At 42.2% G+C, this 13394-nt stretch overlaps 1 long non-coding RNA gene across 1 annotated transcript; it reads left to right on the top strand.

The window, feature by feature from the left end:
* Positions 1–5692: 5692 nt before the first annotated feature.
* Positions 5693–6427, top strand: LOC139433650 (uncharacterized). The gene is made up of 3 exons (XR_011643044.1): positions 5693–5781; positions 5886–6025; positions 6340–6427. It is a non-coding gene; the product is annotated as an uncharacterized lncRNA (long non-coding RNA).
* The last annotated feature ends 6967 nt before the right edge of the window (positions 6428–13394 follow it).

Here is a 13394-nt window from a genome sequence, read left to right as displayed (position 1 = left end):
ACAAAAGTGTATCACTCTATATAAAAATAAAGGCAAGGCAAGGCAAGTTTATTTATATAGCACTTTTCGACGCAGGGTAATTCAAAGTTCTTTACAAAAAAGAAATGAAAGACATTAAGCATTAAAAAAGAAAAGCTAATAAAATAAACATTAAGGAAAAATACATGGATAAAAGTTACAGTGCAGTCTAAAATATGAATAGTTCAATTAAACATTACAAGAAAAAGTACATGGATAAAAGTTACAGTGCTAATAAAATAAACATTAAGGAAAAATACATGGATAAAAGTTACAGTGCAGTCTAAAATATGATTTAATTTAGACAGACTTTCTTCACCATATTTTGCTCGCATGACATCCACAATCGGACCCTCAGGAGGCTGTACACACCCCCTCCCCTGCTTTGCTTCCATAACAAAGTCTTTAAAGTGTTACCAAAACACTCCGTGTTACCAAAACACTATTTTTCTTAAGCTAAATCATCCGTCGATGCCAGATATTCCAAATATCTCTGCTTTCGAGCAGTCCTCTCATAAATGTCATGGAGTTTAATTACGTTTAGAAAAAGTACATGGATAAAAGTTACAGTGCAGTTTAAGATATGAAAAGTTCAATTAAAAGCAGCGACAAAAAGAAAAGTCTTCAGCCTGGATTTAAAAGTAGTAAGAGTTGCAGCGGACCTGCAGGTTTCTGGGAGTTTGTTCCAGATATTTGGAGCATAATAACTGAACGCTGCTTTACCATGTTTAGTTCTGACTCTGGGGACAGAAAGCTGACCAGTCCCTGAAGACCTGAGAGATCTGGATGGTTCATAGTTTAGCAGGAGGTCAGTAATGTATTTTGGGCCTAAACCATTCAGTGCTTTATAAACCAGCATCAATATTTTGAAATCTATTCTTTGACACACAGGAAGCCAGTGTAAAGACTTCAGAACAGGAGTGATGTGGTCCACTTTCTTAGTGTTAGTGAGGACTCGAGCAGCGGCGTTCTGAATCAGCTGCAGCTTTCTAATAGATTTTTTAGTGAGACCTGTGAAGACACCATTGCAGTAGTCGAGTCTACTGAAGATAAAGGCATGGACAAGTTTTTCCAAATCCTGCTGTGACATTAGTCTTTTAATCCTAGATATATTCTTTAGGTGATAGTAGGCTGATTTAGTAACTGTTTTAATGTGACTGTTGAAACTCAGGTCAGAGTCCATGACTACACCTAGATTCCTGGCTTTATCTGTTGGTTTGAACATTGCAGACTGAAGCTCAGCGCTAACTTTTAAACGTTCTGCCTTGGCTTCAAAGACCATTACCTCAGTTTTATCTTTGTTTAATTGGAGAAAGTTCTGACACATCCAGTCATTGATTTGTTCAATGCACTTACTCAGTGTTTGAATTGGAGCATAGTCTCCTGGTGAAATTGTTACGTACATTTGTGTGTCATCTGCATAGCTATGGTAACTTATTTTGTTGTTCTTCATTATCTGAGCCAGTGGTAGCATGTAGATGTTAAAGAGAAGAGGCCCCAAGATGGAGCCTTGAGGAACCCCACATGTCATATTTGTCAACTCAGATGTGTATTTACCTATAGAAACAAAGTTGTTTCTATCCTTTAAGTAGGATTTAAACCAATTTAGAACTGTTTCCAAAAGTCCCACCCAGTAACCCATAAAGGCTTTGATATAACCATAAGTCTGCAGATAAAATACAATGCTAATAACCATAGTAAGTGGGGCTCATGTGTGCTAAATACAACAGGTAATACAAATAAATAAATAGGAGAAGCAGACATTTGTCAGTTTTAGTAGCCTCATCAACTGAATAAATTAGCCCCAGCAGTGAGGTTGAAGTCAAGCAAATGTACATTTTATGTTTTGTTTTAATTAAGCTCTTTATGTGTTTTTTGTCTCAGATCAATGGACGATTTTGTGTGTGACACATTGACACAGTGGCAGTTGACATACCTTATTGATAGATTTAAAGGTAAGAACATGTTTTTGTTTACGTTCACAGCAAGCAGATCGTCTGTATAGCTAGGTAAAGGAATTATTTGAAATGGCATTGACTGCATTGTATTTTATGTTACTGAAAATGCATTTTTATTCCAATAGCTTCCATGTAATTAGCCTCTTATTTTTTGCTGTTCTCCATGGTTTAAATATGTCCTTGTATTTTGTTTTTTTGTCTTTCAGACGAGGGAATTGACGAGGAGAGTTTTCTTCTTTTAGACGAGGGGACCATCAGCCAATTGATTCCAAAAGCTGGCCCCAGGCTTAAGTTCCTCAAAAATTTTAGAGGACTTGTAAGTATAGTTAGATCACTGCAGATGTGAGAGGCTACACCCCTCCCCCACACACGCATATTAATTCTGAGGATTTGTTCAAATTTGTGAGCAGATGGCATATATTTGCTTTAAATGCAAAAGGCAAATTCCAGGGGATGCCAAGACTCTCTTTCAACATTTACGTGCAGTACATCATGTAAACCATTAATCAACATATTTCCAATGTAGTGAAACTGGTTGTGGTAGAACATTTTCTTTTATAAGGTCTTATAGAAGACACCTATTAAAGGAGCATGAAAACCAAAGTGATACTCCCGATGATCCCCTTGAAGGTCCAGCCCAGCCTGTTGACATACAGCTTGCTGACAATGAGCCTGTACTGAGCCTGTTGAGGATGAATGGGATGAACTAGGGCAAGATGACATGACCAACCGGGTAGCCCTTTTTTTAGCTCATCTGAGGTCTAAACCTTCTTTGACATTCTCTAACTTAAACTTTATGGTTCAACACACCTCTAGTTTAATTGGTGATATTGTGGGCAAACTAGAATCAAAGACTATGTCTTTATTTCGTCATTTTGGTCTTGATCAAAGCCCAGAGGTAGAAGAGCTTGGGCTGGAGTTCTTGGAATTAGCCGAGCCTTTCAAAGGACTTGATACAGATTATAAACAGATGCAGTATTTTGCTAAATCAGGAAACTTCATTCAGCCAGTTGAGGAGATTTTCACTGGGGGGGCATGCTTTGTTCAGCAAAGAGCCTCTGCCACTGGCACTGTGCGACAAGTCTCAGTTCATATCAGCGTATTCCGCTGCAGCGCCTTCTAACCAAGCTACTTGAAATTCCTGGGGTTTTACAGGCCATGCAAGAATGGCAGCAGAGAGAGAGTGATGCTCTTCAAGATTTATTTGATGGGCAGTTTTGTAAAACGCATCCACTGTTATTAAAAGAGGTTTCGATCCCACTTATGATTTACCAAGATGATTGTGAGACAGTCAATCCGCTTGGGTCTAAGACTGGGGTTCACAAGTTAGGATTTATATATTTCACCCTAAAGAGCTTGCCACCAGACCTGCTATCAAGTTTGCAGTCACACTTCCTTTTAGCAGTGTACAAATCCGATGACGCTAAGACCTATGGCCTTGATGCAGTGCTGCGCCCTATTGTGGAAGAGATCAGGTGTCTTGAGAGGGATGGCATCACTGTTGATACCCCCAACTTTCAAGGTGTTGTAAGGTTTACAGTGGTCCAGGTAGTGGGAGACAATTTGGGCGTGAATGCCATGCTTGGCTATATTGAAAGCTTCTCTGGAAATTATATGTGTCGGTTTTGCAGAATACATAAGGATGCCCGGAGGTCTCAGACGCTGGCAGATCCTGCACTATTGCGTGATGTCAATAGTCATGAGGCAGATTTGCGTACAGCCGACCGCTCCCAGACAGGCCTGAATAGAGACAGTGTCTTGAATGACTTGTCTTTCTATCATGTAACCGACAACATAGCACCTGACATCATGCATGATATACTGGAAGGCGTAGGGCCATATGAAGTCAAGCTTGTGTTAACTTCGCTGATTGAGCAGAAACATCTAACACTTGACAAACTAAACTACAGAATCACAAGCTTTGACTACGGCTTTTGTGATAAGGGTAACAAACCTTCTGTAATTAGTAAGGATGATCTAAAAAAGGTTAAAGGCGCCATGCATCAATCAGCAGCTCAAATGTGGTGCCTACTTAGGTTGCTGCCGACAATGATAGGTGACCTGGTCCCCATGCATTGCAAGGAATGGAAACTTCTCCTACTGTTACTGTTATGTATGGAGTTCATCTTCTCTCCTTCTCTTACTGTTGAAGCAACACTGTACTTAGCTAAATTCCTTGAAGAGCATCACTCTCTCTTCCTGGAGCTCTATCCTCTTCACTATTTGCTGCCAAAACACCACTTCATGCTCCATTACCCAAGAGCCATTCAAAAGCTCGGACCCTTGACTCAGTTTTGGGCTATGAGATTCGAAGCGAAACACAACTTTTTTAAACGGGTTAGCCATGTAACATGCAATTTCCGAAACATTTGCAAAACCATGGCCTTTCACCATCAGATAGCGCAGTGCTATAATTTGCTGTGTGGAACTGTGTTGAGCCACAATACAGAAGTTGGTCCAGGGCACACTACCTTTCTGGCTAACATTGAGGGAGTTAAAGACATCGAAAGTGGTCTAACAGGCATTCCCCTTTTCAGTGAATTGTATGAACCAGCTTCGGTTACCTTTAAGGGAACTGCATATCGAGCAGGCATGACTGTATTCCTGTCTTATGACCCAGATGGAGAGCCCCAATTTGGTCTCATAAAGTCCATTTTAGTACTAGACCAAACATCACACACACCAACAATAAAACTTGTTGTACAGAAGTGGGAAACACAATGGTTTGATAGGCATTTCTTTGCATACAGTGTGAATCCCACTCAAGTTTTGGCAGCTGTTGATGTGAGAGAGCTGCTTGATCACCATCCCCTACATGCAGTGAAGTCATTCAGTGAGACTGATGACAGTTTATACATTTCACTGCGCTATAGACTTTTTTAGAAAATCAGTTTACTGCCACCAGTACAGTGGTATGACACTTTGTAAATAGCATTTTGACTCGACAAGTCCATTTTTTCCTGCCATATTTGTTTAGTGGTTAGCTATAAATGCTGCTTAAAAGGTGCCTTTCGACTACAGGGATGATCATGCGATGGAGTACTGGGATGTTTCTGTAAATACTGGGATGGATGTGATCAATTGTACAGTAAGTATTTTTTGTTTAATCTGTCTACATATCGTTGCTGTTGGGCAGAAACCTTGTGTCTCCATATTTAAACTATGTTTTTTATATTTCTAAATGTACTAATTCGTCATAGTGTTGTACAAAAGTAGTACAAATAGATCTACAAGCTCCCAACGTCAAGAGCTTGTCGATTGGCTATTTCACAATTTTAAAATGTTAAAAATTATAAACGGAACAATTTTGGACATACACGGTTTCCACCCGACGGCGACGGGTAGTCACTGTCAGTTAAGAAGTTACATGTTTGTTTTATATCTTTTTCAATTTGCCGCAGATCTGCATGGTCCAAACTTGTCGCATTTGTCATTCACTCGGGTGAAGGGTTTCTGAGTGGTTTTGTGTCTCTTAGGGGTCAATATAAACCATACTTTACACAGGTCTCTGAATTTATCAAAACTTTGGCGTGGTGCATATCTTTCACACAATGCATACTGTGTGCAGTCTACTGAGTCTGCTGGTGTGGTACACTGATTTACATTACTGATGCTCATCCGGCAATTCTAGGTGGCTGTCACTGTTTGTTACATTAATCTGGGTTCTGTTTAGATTGAACCTGCTGTGCCACCTACAAGTCCTGATGTACAACCAACTGCCACAACTCCACCCTCCATGGAGGACCAAACGGCACCTGTCGTACCAGCGATGATACCTCAAACACTACATATAATTCCACAATTTGTAAGCTCCACTTTTTAAGACTTGGGTTTCACTTTTTTCTTTAATCAACACTAAAGAGTAATAAACGATATCTGTGATGTTGTCCCTTCTTGCAATTTTCTCAGGATATCCGCCAGATTCTCACAGGCTCAACTGAAGGCAAGCTGATCCTGGGGAGCCTTGATGAGGATGTGATCATCCCTTCGCAAAGAAAGTGCCTTGTCCGTATTTTGGTATCTCACCTCATGGAGAAGTTTGGAGAGAGGTAATTAAAAATAGTGGGGGTTTTTCTTGTTTTTGCTGAATGTTATGTTGGTTTGAAAAAGGTATATGAATCTTCTTTCAGGGGAAAAGATAAGACGGGACACTACTTTCAAGTCTCACATTTACCTAGACCACCAACATAAACATGCACAACACATGTACCAAAACACACGTTCAGTAGTGTTTTTAATTTATTAGGATGCCTATTAGCTGCAGAATATGCTACAGCCATTATACTGGGGTGCAACACATGTTTTAGAAATACTTAAGATCTAATTTGACTCTGCTGGTAATTTAGTTTTTCTGTGTTTGCAGTCCTACCAGTGAGACAAAAAAGGCCTTGGCTGCAGCTTTGATTCATGGGTTTCCCTCCTTGAAGGACGAGTCGGACACAAGCAGTGGCTTCATAAGTAATTAAGATTTTATTGAGGAATTGATGCTAAAACAGTCAGTTGAACACAATATAACTCATCTCCCAGCACCAGAGTACTGGACTTCTGTGCTGTTTGATGCCCGGTGTTGTCAGACAGACATACAGACAAACCCTGTTCTAGATGGCTCAGCCACATGTTGTCGCCACGCTATCAAAATGTGCCTCATCTCTATTCACCAAAGACTTTCATTTCTTGACAGGGATACTGGTTCACCCCAGGACGGAACCACCGCCCAGCCACTGGATTCCTCGAAGAGAGGCTTCGGAACATCAGAAAGAGGATGAGAAAACCGGCCAGGTCACGGAGCACGCCGCAGACACCACCACAAAGTAGTGAAGCTGGCACTCGTAGGACATTCATACCAGGTAATCGTTGGAACTGAATAATTTGTTTAAGCAATACAGACACATAATTTGAGATTGTTAATATCCTTATGTGTACTTTTATAGAATGTACCATATCGGAAGAAAGAGCCATACAGTGTAAAGAATGGCTGAAACACAATTTGCAGCCCCTCAACCAGGTGGAGCAATACATGCAGGATACAGCAGTGTACAGGTCAGTAGGAATGCACTGAGGACACTAGCTGCAGCACTCATTCAATGTCATTTTGCCTATGCATGCACCTCATCATGGTACTGTTGCACCTCAAGTCATTCAAATCTGAACTACAGACTTCTCAAAACAAACTACTACTAGACCTCTCACACCTATGACCTAACCCCTGCTCATTATGATGCTATAGTGGGATGGCTCAGGGGAGGACAGAGTACAGCAACTTGCAATGGGCCTGGTTTTCAAGGGACCAGTGCCATGTACCTGTCAAAAATAAAAGGGCACAACACCAGTGGGAGCTCCATTACTCCCCCCCCCCCCCCCCCCCCCATAATCGACACAAACATGGGGATGAATGCATTTTACTATTATGCTACCAAAATGTGGAACACCCTACCACCAGCCATCAAGAAAGTGCAACTCCTTACCCTCCAAAACTGCCATACAAGAGCACCTGTCTGCAACTGCCCTCGGGGCTTTTTGTGTTATCCTTTTAACATTCTTGTACTGCTGTACTTTCTGCAAACTATCAAACAGGGCCAAGTCTTTAAGGGAAAACGGGTGGGACATTCAGGGGATCCGCCAAGAGTTCCCACATCTATTCACTCCAGGCATGGTAAGTTAGGAAGGAGTATATGTTTACATATGATGTGGATGCATTGTTTATAACAATCTTTTATCAGTATGTCAGCTGCCACATTGAATTTTCTTTTTCATTTAGATTGCACAGGACTTTCAGATAGATGTACCGAAAAGTGTTCCGGTACACTATCGAGGAGTCTAAGTTGGCCTTCATCGATCATAAGCCTGTAAGTCCCTCTGCATATCTAAAGGGAAATGTATTTCTTTTAATCACTTGAACCCAGCATCCATATTCTTGGGGGGGTGGCGGGGACATTATCCAAAAATGGCAGCTAGATCGGCTATTTTTGGCGAAGAGATTTGGTGAAGATGGAAAACAGTGGTCTAAAGTACAGAGCCAACCAGGTCCAGTTTAAGTGGTTAAGAATGTGCCTGACTGCCTGTTATTCCTTGGCTCAAGAATAATTCAGAACATTGTTTCTGAATATGCATTTTATCAGCCACTGCCAAATCTTGCTTACTCTTTGCTTTTGCACAATCTTTTACTTTGTTTAATTTATCTTGTCTTTTGTTCTTTATTTCTTTCTCAGGTTGGAACAAACTTGGTGGAGTACTCCATGAGGCGAAGGTGTCAAGACCTTAACCATATGTCCTGTCCCTGGGAAACGATATTTGGCACACCTCTCAGGCGTTCGTTATTCTTGATGGGGAGGCGTTGGAACAAAACACATTGCTTCAGGCAGTCGATGTCTGTTTCAAGGTATTCTATATCTTTGACATCGACTACACAAAGCAGTGTGAAGCTGTATGGAAATTCTTCCAAAATGCAGTGTACGAAATCAAGGGAGGAGAGGAGTCAAAACCTGCTACGTCCTTGCGTGCAGCAATACTTGCTTGCAAGTAGACTTGTGGTCTTGATCCTTTTCTTTTCTTCTGCTGGTCCTCCTGTTCTATTCTCTCTCTTCTTCTGCTTGGCTCAGAATAGGGTTCTATCTGGTTAAATCAAATATTGCAGGATGTGTGTGTGTGTGTGTGTGTGTGTGTGATGTTCAAAATACTACCTAATGCTCAAAGTATTTTATGAGCAAGTTGTGTGCTGAGTTAAAAGAGCTAAATGGTGGAAGCATAAATTGTTAAAATGTTTATTTGCACATCTTAGTTTCCTGTCGTTCGGATCACCTAAAGGAGCAGTACATTTTTGTGATCATGTTGGAGGATTTTCTTTGTAACGTTTACATGGCCAGTATATGAACCAGTAATTTCTGAAAAAACGTATGTTGCTATTAGTGGTTCTCAAACCAGAAGCAAAGATTTTGAGATTTAGAAAGGGCAGATCTACAAGCTCATAGCGTGGCACAAAGTGCTATGAGCTTGTAGATCTGGATGCTGTTATGATGTGTTTGTTCTAATGTGTGTTATGTACAGTACAGCCTGTAAACAACACACATAACACAGCCTGTGTTGTTTACAGGCTGTACTGTACATGCATAAATGTTAAGTTTTGTTTAAAGAAAGTTTTGCCCTTTATTGTGAACTGAATCTTTTGCCCTTTATTGTGAACTGAATCTTTTGCCCTTTATTGTGAACTGAATCTTTTGCCCTTTATTGTGAACTGAATCTTTTGCACTTTATTGAACTGTCAATTGTTATAACAATAAAATGAATATTTTTCTAAGATTCCAACATTGTTTAAAAGCGTTTATTGCATATTATATTATTTGCATGACCAAATATAGGATGTATTTTAAAAGGGTTTGTAATTTAAATGTTTAAGAGACATGGGTATTGCATTAAAAACATGACGATAATAACTTGTAGAATTAACCCATCGCAGCTATTATGACCCAGCATTTGGGTGTAATATTTAACCCAATCTATGGTAGAATTAACCCAGGGCTGTAATTAATTTGACCCAGCATTTGGGTGTAATATTTAACCCAATCTATGGTAGAATTAACCCAGGGCTGTAATTAATTTAACCCAGCATTTGGGTGTAATATTTAACCCAATCTATGGTAGAATTAACCCAGGGCTGTAATTAATTTAACCCAGCATTTGGGTGTAATATTTAACCCAATCTATGGTAGAATTAACCCAGGGCTGTAATTAATTTAACCCAGCATTTGGATTAAATGTATAACCCATCTGCTGGGTTAAAATACACAACCCATTTCGTTGGGTCAAATTAACTACTGCTGGGTTGGTCCAATATTGATCCTGGCGTTGGGTTAAAAAACGACCCAAATGGGGTTGTTTTTAACCCAGCATTTTTTAGTGTGTATGGCACCCTCTCTTCACCCATGTCTGAGGGGCTGTGTTCGGCCAGTGACTGGTCCCTCTTCGCTCTCCAAGCGTTGACATTTTTGGAGAATTCTTCATCTGACGTCTCGGCATCGCTGAGTCTTGGTAGGGAGTCTTGGTAGGGAGCGGGGCTGTGCTCCTCTCCAGAGCTGTCACTGTCGATGTCAATACCCGCCAAAGTGTCTTCATGTCCCGCTGCTGCTGCTGTCGATGCCGCCGCTGCTGCTTGCAGTGACTCTGTGAAGAGCAGCCGAATGTCCGCAGCCTCCTTCAAAGAAGGATTATTCGCGTAAAATTTGTCTGCAGTTGCAGTGTTGTGACACATGAAATCACTCACTCTTTGGCGGTTGCATTTGTCCTGAAACCTCTTCGCATTATCGGCGTGGACTGTGCGGAGGTCGGTGAAGTTAATGGGACCGTGTAGCCCCACATCAGCCCATGCCAACCTCAGGGAGTAGGCAAGGTTCCTGGACGGGTTCTTCCCTGCTGTGTATAGGAAGTAGCGGCTCTGGGTGCAGGTCAGCGTACCCTTGATTTCCAGCCACCTCTTTATCCATCCAAATTATTTTACGGTGAGGTACAGCTGCGCTTCCCCGAACGCGTTGGCCGTCTTGTGGTTGCTTACCAAGAGAGTGTCAATACAATATCAATCATGCATATAACTGCCAGAATAAATACATTGCTTAATAGCACTCACATGGATGAGGTAGCCGAAGGCAGTGCCAGTTGTATCCGCCTTTCGGACCTCGGCGTTGGTCATGTTGGAGTAGACCCACGGAGGGTGGCCGTAAATACAGCTCCAATGGAGGGTCATGTACCCATAGAGGAGTATCCGGGTTGCGGTAGTCGGATTGCTGGCCATCACATCCAGGAGCTGAGGGATGCGAGTGTTGGTCGAAGTCAAGCATGTCATGATGTCGTTATGGCTCGGCAGACCTTCCATCTTGTCACGCTTCACTTGCATCTGGTGGATAAGTACTTTTCTCTTCAGGGACTTCAGGATGGCAACTACTTCCCGTTTGATTAAAATCATGTCGTTTTGGCTGAGCCTACTCCCCTTGCACGGTGTGTCGGCCATGTACTTGAGAAAGTGTGATATATTTTTGATATAGAAGTCGGAGGTCGTGACCTGAAGGCTTGACTTTATCAGGCTCCGGGACCACCCGCGTATCCTCTTGAGATCCCTCAAAAAGAGCCAGTCAGACAGGCGATTGAAACCGTGAGCCATGAAACATAGGAACGACTTCACTCTGCTTAGTTTGGAGACTGTGTTTTCTTGGAGCCTCACTGTTGGGTCGATACCTACATAATGCTCCCGTTATCCTTGCAGATACTCCTCTGTGAAATATAAAACAGTACTTTAATGACAACACATGGTGTGTTACAGAAACTGCATTTGTGACATATTCAACACACTTACCCATGATCCGTGGGAATGTGATGTCCCGCATTATATTTCCCCGGCCCCTGCCGCGGAACCAGGGGGAATGTATGGGAGGGGAGGTTGACGAGGCCTCGGTATGCATGGATGCAGGTTCTGAGGAGCTGGATGAATGTGTGTGAGAGCCAGTGGGGGACTTGCTGCAGGCGGGAGTGACGGTGGGGTGCCCGCGCTCCCGCCTTTTACAGCGGGAGCGCGAGCTCGCCTCGGGGAGGGAGAGAAGAGAGGAGCGGAGGCTGCCGAAACAGCCAGGGCCCTCCCCTCGGCTTGGCTTTGTTTTGTTTATTCATTGTCTCGTTATTCCGTGACAACTCCTCTTGAATTCCTCCAGAGACCAGTTCGAAAACTTAACGTTTTGTGAGAACCATGACTGGGGTCCTCCAGGCAACCATTGTATCCGATCCAAAGTGCTCATGAGGCGGATACATTCCTCCATGATTTCCCCATCATGTGAAAATAGCTCGTTTTTTTCTAAGTGCTCTCAAAAACCGGGTTTCCGATTTCGTGCAGATGGTAGCTTGGAAAAGATGAATGCATTTTTTGGACGGGGGAAGGGAGGTCTCGTTTCCCCTCTCCGTTGTAAATTGCAACGGGGGAGTGCAAAAGTCTCTGGGGCTTCGTCCCGAAGCGCCGAAGACTTTACCCCCTCCTCCGTTGGCACTTAGCCGTTTTTCGAGAATTTCGAAAATCATCCATACTTCCATAACATGAGACCCCAGACCCCCGGAATTAAGCACTCCCCAACGGACTAAACCCAGATGTTCACACCCTCCAGAACTTCATGCCCCTGGTGACTCAGAAAAGAGGTGTATTTTGCGGTGCTTTATCGTCCACTCATCGGCTTCCATATTCGGCCTTATTCACAGCAGCAGCACCCACCCTCCAGTGGAGGGTATTCTCGTGCCCCTGGCAACACTTAAAGGTGGTGTATTTTGCGGTGCTTTATCGTCCGCTCATCGGCTTCCATATTCGGCCTTATTCACAGCAGCAGCACCCACCCTCCAGTGGAGGGTATTGTCGTGCCCCTGGCAAAACTGGTAAACACTGGTAACATTTGTCCAGCCGCTGGCAGGGACTTGACATCGGAAGTTGACATCGCATTTCCATTGAGCGGACACACGTACATTTGAAGGACAAGTCCCACGTTACCTCTGTCCATAAGGCTGACATTTGCCTTACATACTATATCGTTTTTGCATATTTTTGACAAACTAAACTAATCTAATAAAAAACATATTCCCATACCGGGAGTTGAAACCGGGCCACCTGGGTGAGAACCAAGAATCCTAACCGCTAGACCATATGGGACATGTTTGTTGTTGTTTTTTTGCATGTTTTCAAGATAGTATACTATGTGGTATTTTGCATATTTTAGAAAAACTAAACTATACTAATTATTATCCTATTCCCATACCGGGAGTTGAACCCGGGCCACATGGGTGAGAACCAGGAATCCTGACGGCTAGACCATATGGGACATGTTTATTGTTGTTTTTTTGCATGTTTTCAAGATAGTATACTATGTGGTATTTTGCATATTTTAGACAAACTAAACTAATCTAATAAAAAACCTATTCCCATACCGGGAGTTGAACCCGGGCCACCTGGGTGAGAACCAGGAATCCTGACGGCTAGACCATATGGGACATGTTTATTGTTGTTTTTTTGCATGTTTTCAAGATAGTATACTATGTGGTATTTTGCATATTTTAGAAAAACGAAACTATACTTGTAGGAGCCATATGTTAAAATGTATATTTGAATATTATTATCATTTGTTGTTAGTGCTAGTATATAATTTATTGGAACCAGCCGTGTGAAATTAACGGCATAGACGACCGCAGCTGTTCGTGATTACGAGACGTTATATCCGACGTCAGCTGCCGGTGATTGGGGTGTGAGAAGGAGAAAGAAGCACCGAGCAACATAGTTTTTTGACCTGACAGAATATGTGTTTGTATTTGATATCTTTTTTGTGTAAGTAAAAAACAAACTATCCTGAGACGTATTAAGTCAAGCTTATTTGCCATCTGTGAGCTGAATTTTGGATTACTGGA

This window comes from Pseudochaenichthys georgianus, unplaced genomic scaffold, assembly GCF_902827115.2.
Source record: "Pseudochaenichthys georgianus unplaced genomic scaffold, fPseGeo1.2 scaffold_827_arrow_ctg1, whole genome shotgun sequence".
Classification (NCBI taxonomy): domain Eukaryota; kingdom Metazoa; phylum Chordata; class Actinopteri; order Perciformes; family Channichthyidae; genus Pseudochaenichthys; species Pseudochaenichthys georgianus.
This window is presented reverse-complemented; position numbering and strand designations above follow the sequence as displayed.